This window comes from Pinus tabuliformis, chromosome X, assembly GCF_031772625.1.
Source record: "Pinus tabuliformis cultivar Carrire ecotype Pingquan chromosome X, CPIR1, whole genome shotgun sequence".
NCBI lineage: Eukaryota > Viridiplantae > Streptophyta > Pinopsida > Pinales > Pinaceae > Pinus > Pinus tabuliformis.
In genome coordinates this window covers 336,674,132-336,688,695 of record NC_142308.1, presented here as the reverse complement: position 1 = coordinate 336,688,695, position 14,564 = coordinate 336,674,132, and the positions used below count along the sequence as shown (strand labels likewise).

At 40.3% G+C, this 14,564-nt stretch overlaps 1 pseudogene; it reads right to left on the bottom strand.

Annotated features, from left to right (window-relative positions):
- Positions 1-250: 250 nt before the first annotated feature.
- Positions 251-14,564, bottom strand: part of LOC149139834 (sucrose synthase 4-like) — a 39,633-nt pseudogene continuing 25,319 nt past the window's right edge.

Sequence of the window (14,564 nt, the reverse complement as noted above, 5' to 3'; positions counted from 1 at the left end):
GAGGCCCCCTTTCCGCATTGTGTTCCTGCAACCTGCAACAACTTCCAGGGATTAAACTTGTTTTTTTTTCTCTCTGTTTCTTCCTTCTTTTTCTTTCTTGCTTTTCCTCTTGCTTTTCCTGTGGCTTTTCCTGTGATGGTTTGCCCTAGGTTTTCTTTCCCTTAGCTTCCTTACCCTTAGTTTTCTTCTCTGCCTCAATATCTTGCTTCCTCACGCTTTGTTGTGGCTTGTGAACTGATCAGAATGGGAATTATGTATATGGTTTCCTCCCCAGAACGTGGAGGACAGTATCCCTCAAGTGTTTGTTCTTTGCAAACCATTCAACCAGTCCTATCATGTTTTTCACTCTATCGAGTCTTGCCATAGAAAAGATAATGGGATTTTTATGGTCATTCAAAATACACATGTGTTCAGCTGTCTGTTCAGGATTGAACAAGAGTTCCTCAATTGAACCATGTAAAGTAGTAAGACAATGTTGCTTCTCTATATAAGGGAAATAAATTTGCATGTCTGCTCCAGGAGAAACAATGTTGAATTTGGGATCAAAAACATCAATTCCATGAACCACACGATAAAGACCAGGAAGGGTGAAAGCAGTGTGGCTCTCATACTGTCCAACAGTATCCTTGCTTCCAGCAATCTCTTGATATGTGCTAGTGATAATAAAATCTGCATGATTCATTGCAATTAGATCTGTAGTAAACTGGCAAGAGAAATGGTATTTTTCTTCATACTTTTTTCAGTATATGTCTGAATCTGGGTATTTGGTCTTCTCCAAAGCATGGGCTATGTTGCACTGAGTGATTCCTTGTCAATGCAGCTAAATTTCCATCGCTGTAATAGTGAATGATCAGATTAGGTTGACCTTTTAGCTCTGTCGTTACTTCATTTAATACATCCTCTGAAAATCTTTCCAAGTAAGGCCACACATCAAATCGAGAAACCCATTTTTGCAGAACTCCTTTTTCTGTTCTAAAGGGTACCCAGAGTATCCTTGAATGTTGTGTTCCACCAATTCTTTCAATTTGTTGATTGCATGTTGTACCATAGACCTCAGGAATCGACTGAGTCACCACAATAATTTCAGGTTTGATGTCCAATGCTTGATGTTTTATTCTCAGCAACATTTCATTCTCTAATGCACGAACTTGATCAAGTATATACACAACCTGTCCACCAGTATCTGGCATTCCTAAAACATTTGCTTGGCCAAAATAACCCTGAGGTGAAAGAATCACAACATTAAAGACCATAGGAATCCTTTCTAGAAACGTTTCTAAAGTTGATGGATCAGGGGCCTGCAGAGTCTCCAAGAGCAAATGAATCATATCCAAGACATGTTCTGCATTGTCTCCCCATCCTTTTTCCAATCCCATTTCTTGTAATTTGTATTCAAAATCTGTATATGGTGTATTCTTGGGGAACATTTTAAGATGTTCCTCTGCCTTTACCAAGACTGAGCGTAGCTTGGACAAACTTTGTATTCTCTCATTCAGCATCAGCTTCTGGCCTCTGTAGCCGTGTGCTCGAAGGAAATCTAGCAAGGGCTGCATGCTTTCTCTATCATGGAATAATCTTGAGGAAAAATGCCGATTGAGAAATTGAACTCCACTACCAATGGAAGATGGTTGTGTTGGGTGAGGAAAAGATTCATTGAAGGGCTCAAGGTCTAGCTCTAGTGCATATTTATCCTTGACACTTTCATCCACAAGGTGCTCCTTGAATTCCAAATATTCAGCCACAGAAAGCTGTTCAACAGCAAGTTCATCAACATTGACACGGACATAATCCCACACACCAGGCCTTGGCCGTACTGAAAGAACAATCCATGGTGGAAGAATGATTGCCTCCTGTGTGGACCTTAACACATCTCCAAATAGCCCATCTTTGAGCGTTTGAAGTTCATCATTCTCTCCCAATACCTCTGTTAGTCCATCTAATAAATGATGAAGCTGCAAAATCTTCTTCCCTTGCGCTACATATCTCTCTTCAGGCTCCAAATTTGATGAAGAAAAACTCGGGCTTTTCTGCACTGGAAGGCTTTGCTATACTTTTCTGTAGGATGTCTTCTTGTAGAAACGCCTGTAGAGTGCCCCTGTGCCTCTGAGAGAGCCTGATACGTAGCAGAATTTTGAAAACAGGTAGAAAAACTTAGTGGAGGACGATAGGTTAACCGATTGTGCACACTTCAGTTGAGGATGTGGAAAGTGCAGATGAACAGTAGTTCGTGAGTTTCATCCGAGCCTTCTTTAGTTGCTGCGTGAATTGTGGTGAGGAGGAAAAAACATGTGCTGGCCATGCAGATGGAAGTGTTGCCACAAATCATCATATTTCCTACCTGTGATCACTCCGTCAATCACGTTGAAGGTCAAACAGTCACCATTACTTGTTTCCAAATTTCCTCCTGAGATGGCTGAGCGCACGTGTCTTATTCACCCGTCGAGTGCTGTTGAACTGGATGAGGGTGGCCAGTTAGCTTGCCACCGATTGTTTTAATCCCAACCATCTCATTGCTCATGCTGTTTCCGAATTACATTCATGAAATCATAGGAATGAGTTTTAGTCACGTGCCTGAAGTCAAATGGTTGCTGTGAGGTGCCTTTTGCTGTTGCATGCTCATATTTTGTTGCTGCATGCCTGGATCCTTTGTGCTATAAGCTCTTTTCTGTCTGATGTGTGGTTATTTTTCTTGTGCAGGTATCCTCTAGCCGGATCTAAGCTGCAGGAGTTCATTTCCACGTTCAGATCTGCACCCTCAAGCTGCTGCTGTTGAATTTTCACAGGACCAAAACTTGTTTTTCCCATTGCTCCCGAATGATAGATCGGATCAATCTGAAACTTGCTAAGCATGTTCCTATCATCATGATGCACCTCCCATAGCAAAATTGAGATCAATGGATGCATAGATTTCGAGAAAAATGGAAAATGGCTGAAGACTTCATAGATCAATTTCTCAGAAACCGTGCATCAGAATCAGCTGAAACGACTTGGGTAGGCTACTATCACCCATGTGCATCTCCCCATGAAACAGGTTTTGAAACGGATGCACGGATATGGAGAAAATGCAAAAATGGCTGATGGTGATGGAGGCTTATTTCTTGGAAACCGTGCACCGGAATTGGCTGAAACTGCTCAGGCATGTTGCCATCACCCTTGTACAATTCCCCATAAAATAGTTTTTCAAATGGATGCATGGTTTTCAAGTTAGGGCAAAAACAAATTCTGTTCTATGTATTTTTTTCTTCAAAGCATTCTGCAAGTTTTTGCATGGTGAAAAAGAATGAGCTTGGGCTGTGATGCAGGCATGGAGATGATGGAGGAGGAGTTTGAAAATTGCAGGAGGACTTCTGAACCCTTGAGGAAGCTACCATGTTCGCCAAACTACTTTTTTTGCAATCCATTTTTAACTTCTTGTAATTTCTACAGGGAGTTCCTGTAGAAAACACAGTTCTCATAAAAGAAGCAAAATGAGGCAGAAAAAATGATGGAAAAGGTGAGGGATGGAAGCATGGATGTGTGCAGGCCTCATGGACATATTCCCAACCTTCGGGTCATCTTCGGAGATCAATTTGGATTTTTTTTGTAAGATTCCTGTAGAAGACACAGAACTTCCTGTAGAAAACACAGTTTTCATAAAAGAAGCACAATGAGGTCGAAAAACTGATGGAGAAAGGTGAGGGATGGACACAGAGGTGCTTGCGGGCCTAGCCAATAGATTCCCACCATCAGACTCCCTTTTAAAATTGAATTTGGTTCGTCCAAAGGTTTTACAGGATGTTTCCTGTAGAAATACAGAACTTCCTGTAGAAGGCACAAAAATTCCTTTGTCTTTGCTTTGAGTGATCCTCCTGACCTGCAATGTCCTTCTTACAACCTACAATTATCCAATGGAAATTAGGTTTATTTTTATTTTTCTTTTTCTCTTTTTTTGAAAAACAACTAGGGCGCCTCATGGAGGTTTTCACCCTAATTGCCTGCCCTGGGCGCCCCCAAGGAAGGTTTTCACCCAGGGATCTTATTCGCTTTTTATTTTCTCTTCTTTCCAACCCATTGACCGCCTCATGGAGGTTTTCAATCAATGAGCCAATCTAAGGCGCCTCCGAGGAGGTTTTCACCTTAGATTTTTATTTTCTTCTTATTTTCATTTTTTCTCTTTTTTTTTCTTTTTTCCTACCCTACCCTACTTGAAAAACAAAATCATTTTCAAGTATAAGAATACTTCCAATGGATCCATGTGCACATCGAGATTAAAGACAAGATGATGTGAAGGCTCGAAATTCATGCTTTGACAGGTATCCAGATTTCAGAGACCAAATGGTCTGACTTTGAAGGGATCAAACATAGCTGAGGAAGATAGTACCACTGCAACTTAGTGACCGTCTGAAGCCATATCTCAATATAGCTCTAATATCCTTGGTCCTTTTGCTGATCTGGATCATTCTTCATGTCATCTTCTATCATGACCTTCTCATCTTCCTCTTTTTGTTGATCTTTCTACTGAGTACATGGACGATTTGATGGTAACCATGAGGGAACTCTCTTGATCTCTAATTCTGATCTCTTCTCTTCATCAATTGCAGCCCATGGTTCTTTGATCTCTTCTTTTGAATCTTCTTTTGCCTTTGGTCCTTCAATGTTGTCAACATAATCTCTGCTTTGCAACACTCTTCTTGAGCTATGGTGAAGATCATTGAGCTCAAGAGGAGTCATTTGGACATGTTGTGTCCCAACATTGCAATTGTGTTGAGCTACTCCAATGGATAGGTTTGGAAATGGTGGTATGGGTAGCTGAGTGGGGGCGTAGATTTCAGATGGATGTGGATGGGGTTGTGGTTGGGCAGGAATTTGGGGTTGCCTTGGTGGAGTAGGAGGCAATGGTTGTGGATGAGCAGGTGGTGGAGGAAAAGAAGCGGGAGGAGTGTTGTATTGGGGCCTCCACCCCTGATGAGGTGCATTCCACTGAGGCTGTGGCTGAGCATAAGAGTGAAACGAATGAGCAGCTGTTTGGGCATCATATGGATCTGTGAAGGAACAAGGAGGAGTTTTGAACCAGGAAGGGTGAGCAGGGGGACCCCAAGAAGGCATGAAAGTGGCTTGATCGGGGTCATAATAGGTCTTGGATTTCCCTTGCAGTTCCTGCTGGTAAGATCTAGGTCCACGCGGCCTCCTTTGGTTCATATAATAGAGTGGTTCAGTGGCTCCTTTGGCTCTTTGATAGGTAGCTTTGATTCCGGGCAAGGAAGGGCACTGATTCGTAGGATGGTCTCTTTCACAAACAAAACACACTTCTATGGAGTGCAATGGACATTCGTTCCTAGGATGCTTTCTAGTGCACCTGGGACAGAAGATGGCCAAAGCCCTCTTGGCTTCCTCTTGCTTCCTTTGGATCTGCAAGGTATCTAGTTGCATGGCAAGAAACTGTCTCATATCACTCTTGAAATCTTCGATTTGATTTTCAAATTCGTTTTTTGATAAAGTACTGCTCCCAACATTTCTGTTTGCGGCCGTTTGCTCCAGGGGAATGTTTTCTTCTTCTTCTTCCCTTGAGGTTCTTCAAATATGTCTTGCGGTCCACCTAAGGGTTCCTTAGTCACAGCCATCGAATAAGAGAGAGGGTTGGCTGTGTGAAGCAGTGGGGGTGTTGTGCAATCATTTTTCTGACTTATCTCTACTCCTACAAGGCATGAAATGAAATCTTTTTGGTTGATTTTTGTTTTTTTCTCTACTTCTACCTGCAAAACTAAAATAGATTGAACTGCAACTAACTATCTTGCTGAAATGAAAATACGGAATTGAAATGAAAGCAGGAAAGGACTAATCTATTTTCCTCAAATGAAGTTGCAGGAATGAAATTCTAGTCTACGCTTGCAGAATGGAAACTACAGAATTGAAATGCTAATCTATGAAAGCAAGAAATATCTACTCTACTTTTGTGGAAATGAAATCAAATAAACTACTTAACAGAAGGTTGTAGTGGAAAATAGAAGAGAAGCAGCAATAACCAATACTCTGACGCTTCCCCGGCAACGGCGCCAAAAAGATGGTGGGCTCCAGTATTGCAGCAATAATGCTACAACTCCTGGAACTCCCTTCCCTAATTTTATCAACCCGGTAGTTCGTAACAAACTTGGAAGTGACGGTGTTATATGCACAAGTACTAGCTCTTGCCACAGCTGTCACTTGGTCAGCTGGCACAAGTCCGCTAGGGGCTTAAGCCAACTTCTATGAGCTCTTAGAAGAAGCTTTTTAACTGATGGATGAAAGCTAACTCAAAGTAAGCTAATCTACTTGCGGAAAGAAACTGAAAGCCAAAAAGAAACGCAAACCCTAGCAAACCCTAATTCTACCAGCTATTCCTACTGACGCAAAGGAGAGCATGCAAAGTACTGAAAGAGATGTCATTACTTCTATGAAGTAAAATACATGTGTCTAGACTACCTCTATCTGAAGAAAACATCTTTTTGTATTTTTGAATTAGTTGTTAGAATTATCATGCATGTGCTTTTAACTATTTTTGACTGTGCAGAGGTGGATTGGCGAGAGGAAATGCTTGGAGGAGGTCGAGAAGGTTCAGAGAGGGCCTAAGGGGTCCCTAGCACCCTTCTAGAGAGTTTCACAGAGTTTGGCTATCAAGAAACCTCATTCGTGAGCTTCTACAGGAAGTCTGCAGGGGTTCTACAGGATGTTCTGTAATTTTTCTACAGGATGTTTAGAAATGGAATTTTGGAGCATGGATGGAGGGAAAAAGGTGGAGGAATGAGTATGGAGGTGAAATAGGGGTGTAGGGGAGTTCAAGACTTGGAGGATGGAGTTGAGGAGAAGGTGTAGATGGGTGGACTTGTTCCACGAAGACTGGAATAATGATGCACAAAAGGTAGGGTTATGAGGGCAATGTGGCAACATGAGGCAAGAAACAAAGTTAGGAGATGGAGAAGATGGGCTTGAGGGAGTCTAGGCAGATAGAGAAGTGGTACAGGTGCTCTGTAATTTGTGTTTCCAACTGAACCAACAAAGACATGCAAGAAAACAAAGATCTAGTTATGCTACCCTAATATGATCTGGCTAATAGTAACGAGAATGGACAGCAGATTTATTTGCAAGGAAACCATGTATATTAACTATGAAATGAATCATTCAAAGATCTGAACATGTAACCAACCTCTGCAAATGAAAATAACACACTAAGGATTGCATGGATAAAGCAAACTACTGTTTTTGTTTGGGACAACACGGTTACTTCAACTCCAGCCCCTGATCCAATAAGGAAGAGGTGAAACCAAAAGTGTTTGCTGACCCTTTTTTGGAGCCTTTTTCTTGTTATTATCCTACCAATCTATTCTAAACATGAAAAGCTACTTTAACCATCAAAAGAAATCTAAATAACAAAGCAAGATTTAAATCTAAATAGCAGATTTTATTCTAAGAATGCAGCAAAACACATAAAGATAAACAAAGGAGGTATTGGGCGCTTGAGATGGGCCCAACCCCAAGAGCTACAGCCTCCTAAGAGAGATTTAGAGCTGGTGCAAAGCTGGATTCATCTTTATTGAGCAAGAAAAGAAGAGTTACATCAAAACTGTCCACAAGGAAAGCTTGAAAATATGCAGAAAGCAAAGCTAATCTACTGCCTAAAAATCGAACTACAAAATGAATATAAAGTGACTATCTACTGGCTACAAATTGACTAACTGAAATGAGGCCCTAGGCCCTCTTATTTATACAAATTGAGGACCCCAACAGTCCTCCTAAACTTTAGGGACTCGACTACCCAAAACTTGAAGTTAACAGCAGTCCTACTTGACTTGCTTGGCTGCCCTTGTGCTAATTGATTTGGTGGCCCTTGAACTCTGAGTTGATGGTGGAGAATTCGAGGTAAGGGCCCATAAATGAAGGGGAAACCTTCCTACAAATCCTCTCCCTTGTTCTCCCACGAATTTTTCTGCCAAGTGCTCATTAAAACCTTCAATTTTGTCTCCAAATTGACCAAAAAGACTACACAAAGCACACATTAGACTTGTTGGCATAATGACTAACCCAATTCACTCTATTAGCATAAATATAATAAAAAACATGCAATAAACTAATGAGAATGGTGGATTAAGTCAAATTAGGAGGTTGAATGAGCCCATATAATTATCCATTTTTGGGGCTCATCAATTGTGAACGAGGGAAGTCATTCAACTACTCATATATGTTGGCTTGATAGTTGAGAGCCCATGTATCACAGGCCCGAAATCCTCCCAAGTGTGAGAAATAAAGGTTTTATATGTTTTCATATTTAGTATACGCAGTCTGTGCACAAAATCAGTTTCCTCGCATGAACTGGACATGGACACCATGAGAAAATATTGTGGATATCTATTGTAAATTGCTTTTAGATTACAGTCATCAAGGAGTAATGGAACAACTAACTGACCATTTCAACATATCGCTTTACAAGATCTTCTTTCAATAACAACCACCTTGCATGTCACGAGGAGAAATGGAGGAAATAGCAAACATCATAGATTGGTTTTCCTCATTAGGTCACAACTTCCTTAGAGTGCTCGATGGACAAAATTCGCTGCATGTTTTTCCAATGTATGCCACTGACAAAATTTTCATGCAAGAAGTGTCATATCATCTCACCACAGGGCTGTTAGTGGCTTTCCATAGGAGGAATAAAGCACCTTGGCCAACCCTTCCTATGAAAACTGGATTATATGAGATTAAGAACTTGAAAGTCATGGATACTGAGGAAAAGGAGAAAGTGGAGTTTGCATTCGTTACTCAATACTTTAATATGTATTATCCCGGTAGTATTTGCAAAGGCCACTACATCCTAATTAACTTTCAGTGGCTTAATACGGAATTTCATTGGCTAGAGGAAGATCCATGGAGGAATTTATACAATTCCTCCAACTTTTGTGAGCTGGTCAAATTAGCAGGGAATTCACAGACTACTCCACGATGGAAGCAATCCCATGCAAGATAAGGGAAAGAGAAATATTGTTAACAATCCAAGGGGAGAACAAATATGCAAGATGAAAGTAGATCCTATTTTTATGAAAGCAGCTTTAGCAGCAAAAGCGAAGAGGAAGCAAAGGATACAGAGAGAAAAAAGGATATTGCAAGAAGAGAAATTGAGATTGAAGCAAGCATAATAAGAACTAAAGGAGGAACAGGAGCTGATGAGGAAAGAACAAGAAGAGAAGCAGAAGCGGGAAGAAGAAGAAAGGAAAGGCACAATAGAAGGAGAAAAAACATCGATACCGGTTGAAGGGTAGGAACAGAACCAACCAGAAGTTGAGGAAGAAGGTGAACAGATGCAGGACCAGGAGCTTGCTGAGAAGATTGAACACTTAATTGAATTTACAGACATGGATATGGAACAGGAGCCGAAGAATGAAGATGTCAACCTAATTTCGAGTGCACCATAGGTCACCGTTCGGTCTGCACCACCTACAACTGCAGAGCCAGTTCCGACCGAGGAAGGGGATGTTGTTCCTCTTGATGATGATCCGATAATGGACGTGTACAATTTGTCATTTGATGAGTTCCAAAAGAATATTGTACAAACACGGAGAAATAATTTTCTAGATGATCACGCATCACTTTCATTCATTAGATAAAGGGTGATAGTGGAAGACACCAAGAAGAATCCAAATTCCATTGTCGAAGCGAATTTTTCCTTTGCAGGTGCAAGAAGATCAAACATTCAGTATTTGATGGTCGAGAATGAGAAATTGTAACAGAACTTGAAGTCTACTAGGCAAGAGGTGGAACAACTCCGTGCAGTCGCACATAACACAGTTTCCACATAGGTCTACTTGGAGGAGATGAGAGCAGCAATACATGTTGAAGTATCAACACTTGGAGAAACCATGCAGAACCTCTATGATGATTTTGTGACTATACAGAAAGCATTTTTCCATTTGCATGGCCTACAAAAAAAATTCAAATATTTTGTTAAAACTCTCAAGAACATACGAGATGCCATTACCTATGTGCAAGAATGAATGACGTGATACAAAGGGGAATTGCTTGACTTGGAGAATGAAATGAAGCCACATGTAGAGATGGAGAGAGCGAGAGTTTGAATGTTTATTCTAAACAATAGGCAACTCGCCTCATTTATTGGTAACATCCAGGAATCATATGTATGATTATTCAATAGTTTGGATGTATTGGTAAAAACACACAATATCCCATTAGTTGGCTCGCTGACCAAATCCAAACCTAGGAACTAGGTTCGGGAGGAGATCAAAGAGTACTTGGAGTAGCTCAGACAGATTTCCAATAGAAGATTTGGAGATGAATAGATAGAACATGCAAAATTACATCGGTGATCCTACCCAAATTAGAAAAATGTTACTCATGGTTTAGAAGGGAGTTGAAACTAGTTCCAATTCATTGTACTCGGATTCCATGGAGGCTAAAGTCCACTTCCATCTCAAAACCATCATGTGGTTTGGGGATGTCATCACACAATTCGAAGCCTGGCACCAATATGTAACCACAAAGAATCAGTTTGATGTTGTTGAACTAGAGTTCTCCAAAAATAAAGCATCATGCAATAATCTGTCATCTTCCCTGATGCACTTCCTTCCATCTCGGGATCTCTCTTCTTGTGGCTTCACCACAACTTCCTGAGGTTATTTGTTTGGAGCTAAAAGTTCCTCAACTGAATGCAGCTGAAGCTCCCTCTCAAGAGAACACCTCATTTCCTTCTGCTCATCAAACTTTACATCTCTAAGAAAAATAGTCATCTTGCGAGATGGAAAGTACACATGATAATTATGAGGTGTTTTTGTGTACTCTACAAATAAACCCAACTCTATTGTTGGCTCTAGATTTTTCCTTGAGTCTTTGGAAATATGACAATAAACTAATGATCCAAAGACCCTAAAATGTGACACATCTGGTCTCTTCCCTGAAAAATCTTCCTCTAATGTACTCATGCCAAGAATCCGATGAGGACTCATGTTTTGCAAATAGATTGTTGTGTTGCATGCTTTAACCCACAAGTACAATGGTAGGACTTGGTCATGCAATATCAACCTTGCTACTCCCAAAATACTTTTTTTCTCCCTCTCAGCCACCCCATTTTTCTATGAATTGTCGGGTGATGTCGACTCCCGTCAAATGCCTTCCTTTGCACATAAATTTTTAAATTCATTCGATATCTACTCACCTCCATTATCGCTCCTGAAAGCCTTGACTTTATTTCCTTTCTCTTTCTCAACAAGTGCTTTAAATTCAACAAAATTAGAGAATGTTTGGTCTTTGTTCTGGATGAAGAAGATCCAAAACTTCCATGAGAAATCATCTACAAATATTACATAATACCTATGCTTGGTAGTGGAGGCTGTTGAGAAATTTCCACACACATCAGAGTGAACTCTTTCGAGGACTGCTTGTGGTTTACTGTTCCGATCATTGAAGGTGGATTTTGTGTACTTCCCCAAAGTACACCCTTTGCATGTATCCCATTGTTCTAGTGCTCCTTTGGGAAGTCCTATAGAAATCTATTGCATGATCTTGAAAGTGTGATGTTGTGAATGGCCAAGTCTTCTATGTCATAATTCACCAATATATCAGCTCTACACCTTCTTTGATTTTGTGCTCAATGCTACAAAATCTTCCACATCTAACTTGTATAGGTTCTTGACACCAATCTCGATCCACTTCACTTGTCCCATGGTGATGTGTCTAAGAAAATACTTTACTTTGCTAAATATCACATTGTAGCCATGGTCTTCAAACATAGAAACTAAAAAAAAAAAAATCTTATTCAGACCCAAAACATACATGACATCCTTGCGTTTAGACTGCTTCTCAAAAGTAAATGTACCAATACCAATCGCACTATACCTTCCATCATTTCCCATCTCAATGTGCATTTGGAGGTCATTCTCCTGCAAGTCACTGAAGAATTCTCGATTGCCTGTCATATGGAATGAGGCTCCACTATCCATATACCACACACTACCCATGACCATGCTCACCATATAAGCTATGAGGGTGAAATCAAGCTCGAATTGTGAAGCCAAAAATTCACCTAGTGTTCCTCCTGAGGGCTTCTTACCTGCCTTATTGTGTGGACACTTCATTACATAGTGTCTCGGTTCATGACATGAAAGCACTTGATTTTGGAAAAAAATTTCTTCTTGCTTCCTTGACTGGATTCTCCTTTGGATTGGGATTTCTTCCCTTTCCCTTTCTTTGATTTTCCAGCAAAGGAAAATTTCTCCATATCCTCAACCTTGGATGAGGTCCCATCTCTAGTATTCCACCTTATCTCCTCCTGTACCAAATCTGACCAAAGGCATTCTCAATTTGGTAGTTTGTCCCTCCAATTACCAAATCTTGGTAGTTGTGCCAGCTCATGGGAAGGCCTAGAAGGGCTAAGCTTACAATATCATCCTTAACAACAGTCACCCCAACTCATCCAAGTTCATCATGACATTATGTGAACTGGATCAGGTACTGTTGAATTGATTCAGTCTTTTGCATCTTGATATTACGAAGCTTTTCCTTGAGCGGCAACTTCATTTGGTCGCTACTGTTCTTGAACAATTCTTTAAGTGCTTTCCACATTTCATAAGGGGTTTCTTTCCCATGGATATTGGAGACTATCTGATCCTTCACACCTTCCAATATAATCCTCCTCGCCTTGGCTAGACACTTCTTCCACTCTGATAGATATTGAATATTAGCTGCTAGTGGTTTCAGAATCTCAATATCTATGAATTCCTTCAATCCATTATCCTCCAGCACCACCTCCATCCTTTCCTTCCAAGGAACAAAATTTGAGCCTCCCTCAAGGGCATACTTGAGCCTTAGTCCATAGAAATACATCCTACTCGCTCTTGGGAATTGATCTTGCAAATTTGATCCTCCTACAAAGACAACTTCAAATTATCTTCTTTACCATGAATCATGCTCTGATACCATGTATAAATTCCTTATAGATTCAAAACAACTAATATAATTTGTTAAAACAAAATACTTTAATCTACTCTACTCATCAGTATAAAGAAATTAATCGATCAAGAAATCAGAACATAAACATGAGACAAGATTCAATCACATATGCTCAAAGATTTATCTAGGGGAAGGAAACTTCTCAAAACCCCTTCCTATCTGTATTGCATAAACCATAAAATAGAGAAGAAATATAATGCTTTCTAAAGCCTGAGCAACCTCTGCACTAGAATAATCTATCTTACTGTGTTACAAATTGACTCTAGTCAATACTTAACCAAATTCATTCCTACCCAAGTCCTTATTTCTTTGCACTATTCAATAAAGGATTAGCCCTCTTCACAGTGCTGGAAATCCATCAACCAAGGGGTCTCCCTTGTTGGAAATAATACTGAGAGGGGGGGTGAATCAGTATTATCAGATTCTTTTCAATATATCATCCAGATTTATACTTTAAATTATTCTCCCGATATTGATAATTAACTTGTATGTCAGTACCATATAATAATGAACAAGAACAGTGAAAAACAGATAGTCACACCAAAGAACACCAGATATAAGGTGGAAACCCAATGTGGGTGAAAACCACCTGCTGCAATATGTCTCTATCTTCTTTCAATTAGAACTTCTTCTACAATGATTTTTTACTGGTGCAATCCTTTACTAGTACACAGGCTGCAACCTGCAGAGAGCTACAACTCTCTCTCTCGTTTTCCAGACTCTCCCGGAAGGGAGCTACAACCCCCTACTTCTTTTCTTTCAAGGACGATGTTTCATTAATTTTCAGACTAGATCCAAAAGGATCAAATGATCATCAAGTACATGTGAATCAACTAATTTCCTTATACAATAAATCCAATGAATCACCCAAACTTCTCAGAAAACAGTACCAGAACCAAACATCACTTCAGATCCTAGAACACTGCAATAATAAACAGGGGCAGCTTAATAGATTTCATGAAAAGTTCGCAACTCCACCAATAGAACACCTGCGTATATCCGCGCCTTCTCCTGCTGCTTGTCTGCGTACCTCCGCACTGTATCAATTGCTTTCCTGTGTACCTCCGCGCCAACTGCTCCACACTGAGACTTATGGATTGCCTGCGCATCTCCGCACTTGCGGCACTTATGGGCCTGCATACCTTCGCCCTGTTCCTTGTCTGCATTTGCGGTCCTGCGAGCATAGACAATTTTCTAGACTTCAGGAATACCCCAACCTATCAAATCTACAGATCTAATGATGCGCCGAGGAGATCTCCACCCTTCAATAGATCCGACTCGTAATCCACATGTTTCTCCTTGATTTAGATTCAATTATCACTCACCAACCGATCACAAGAGTTTCAGATCTAGCTTTTCTTAAGATCTTCAACTTTCACTCATGCCAAGCCAAATGATCTCCTTTCCTTTTTATAGTCAAGCTCTTGCTAAAACCATGAATCAGAACCATAGATAACCAATACAAGGGATCCAAAAACCTGGGGCTCAATAGTTTGGACCAAAACCATAGGATCACTTAACGACGACTTAAGTGATTAAAAAACAAAGAATATGATAAAAAACAGTCCAAAATACTAAGAGGCAGACTTCAAGCAATA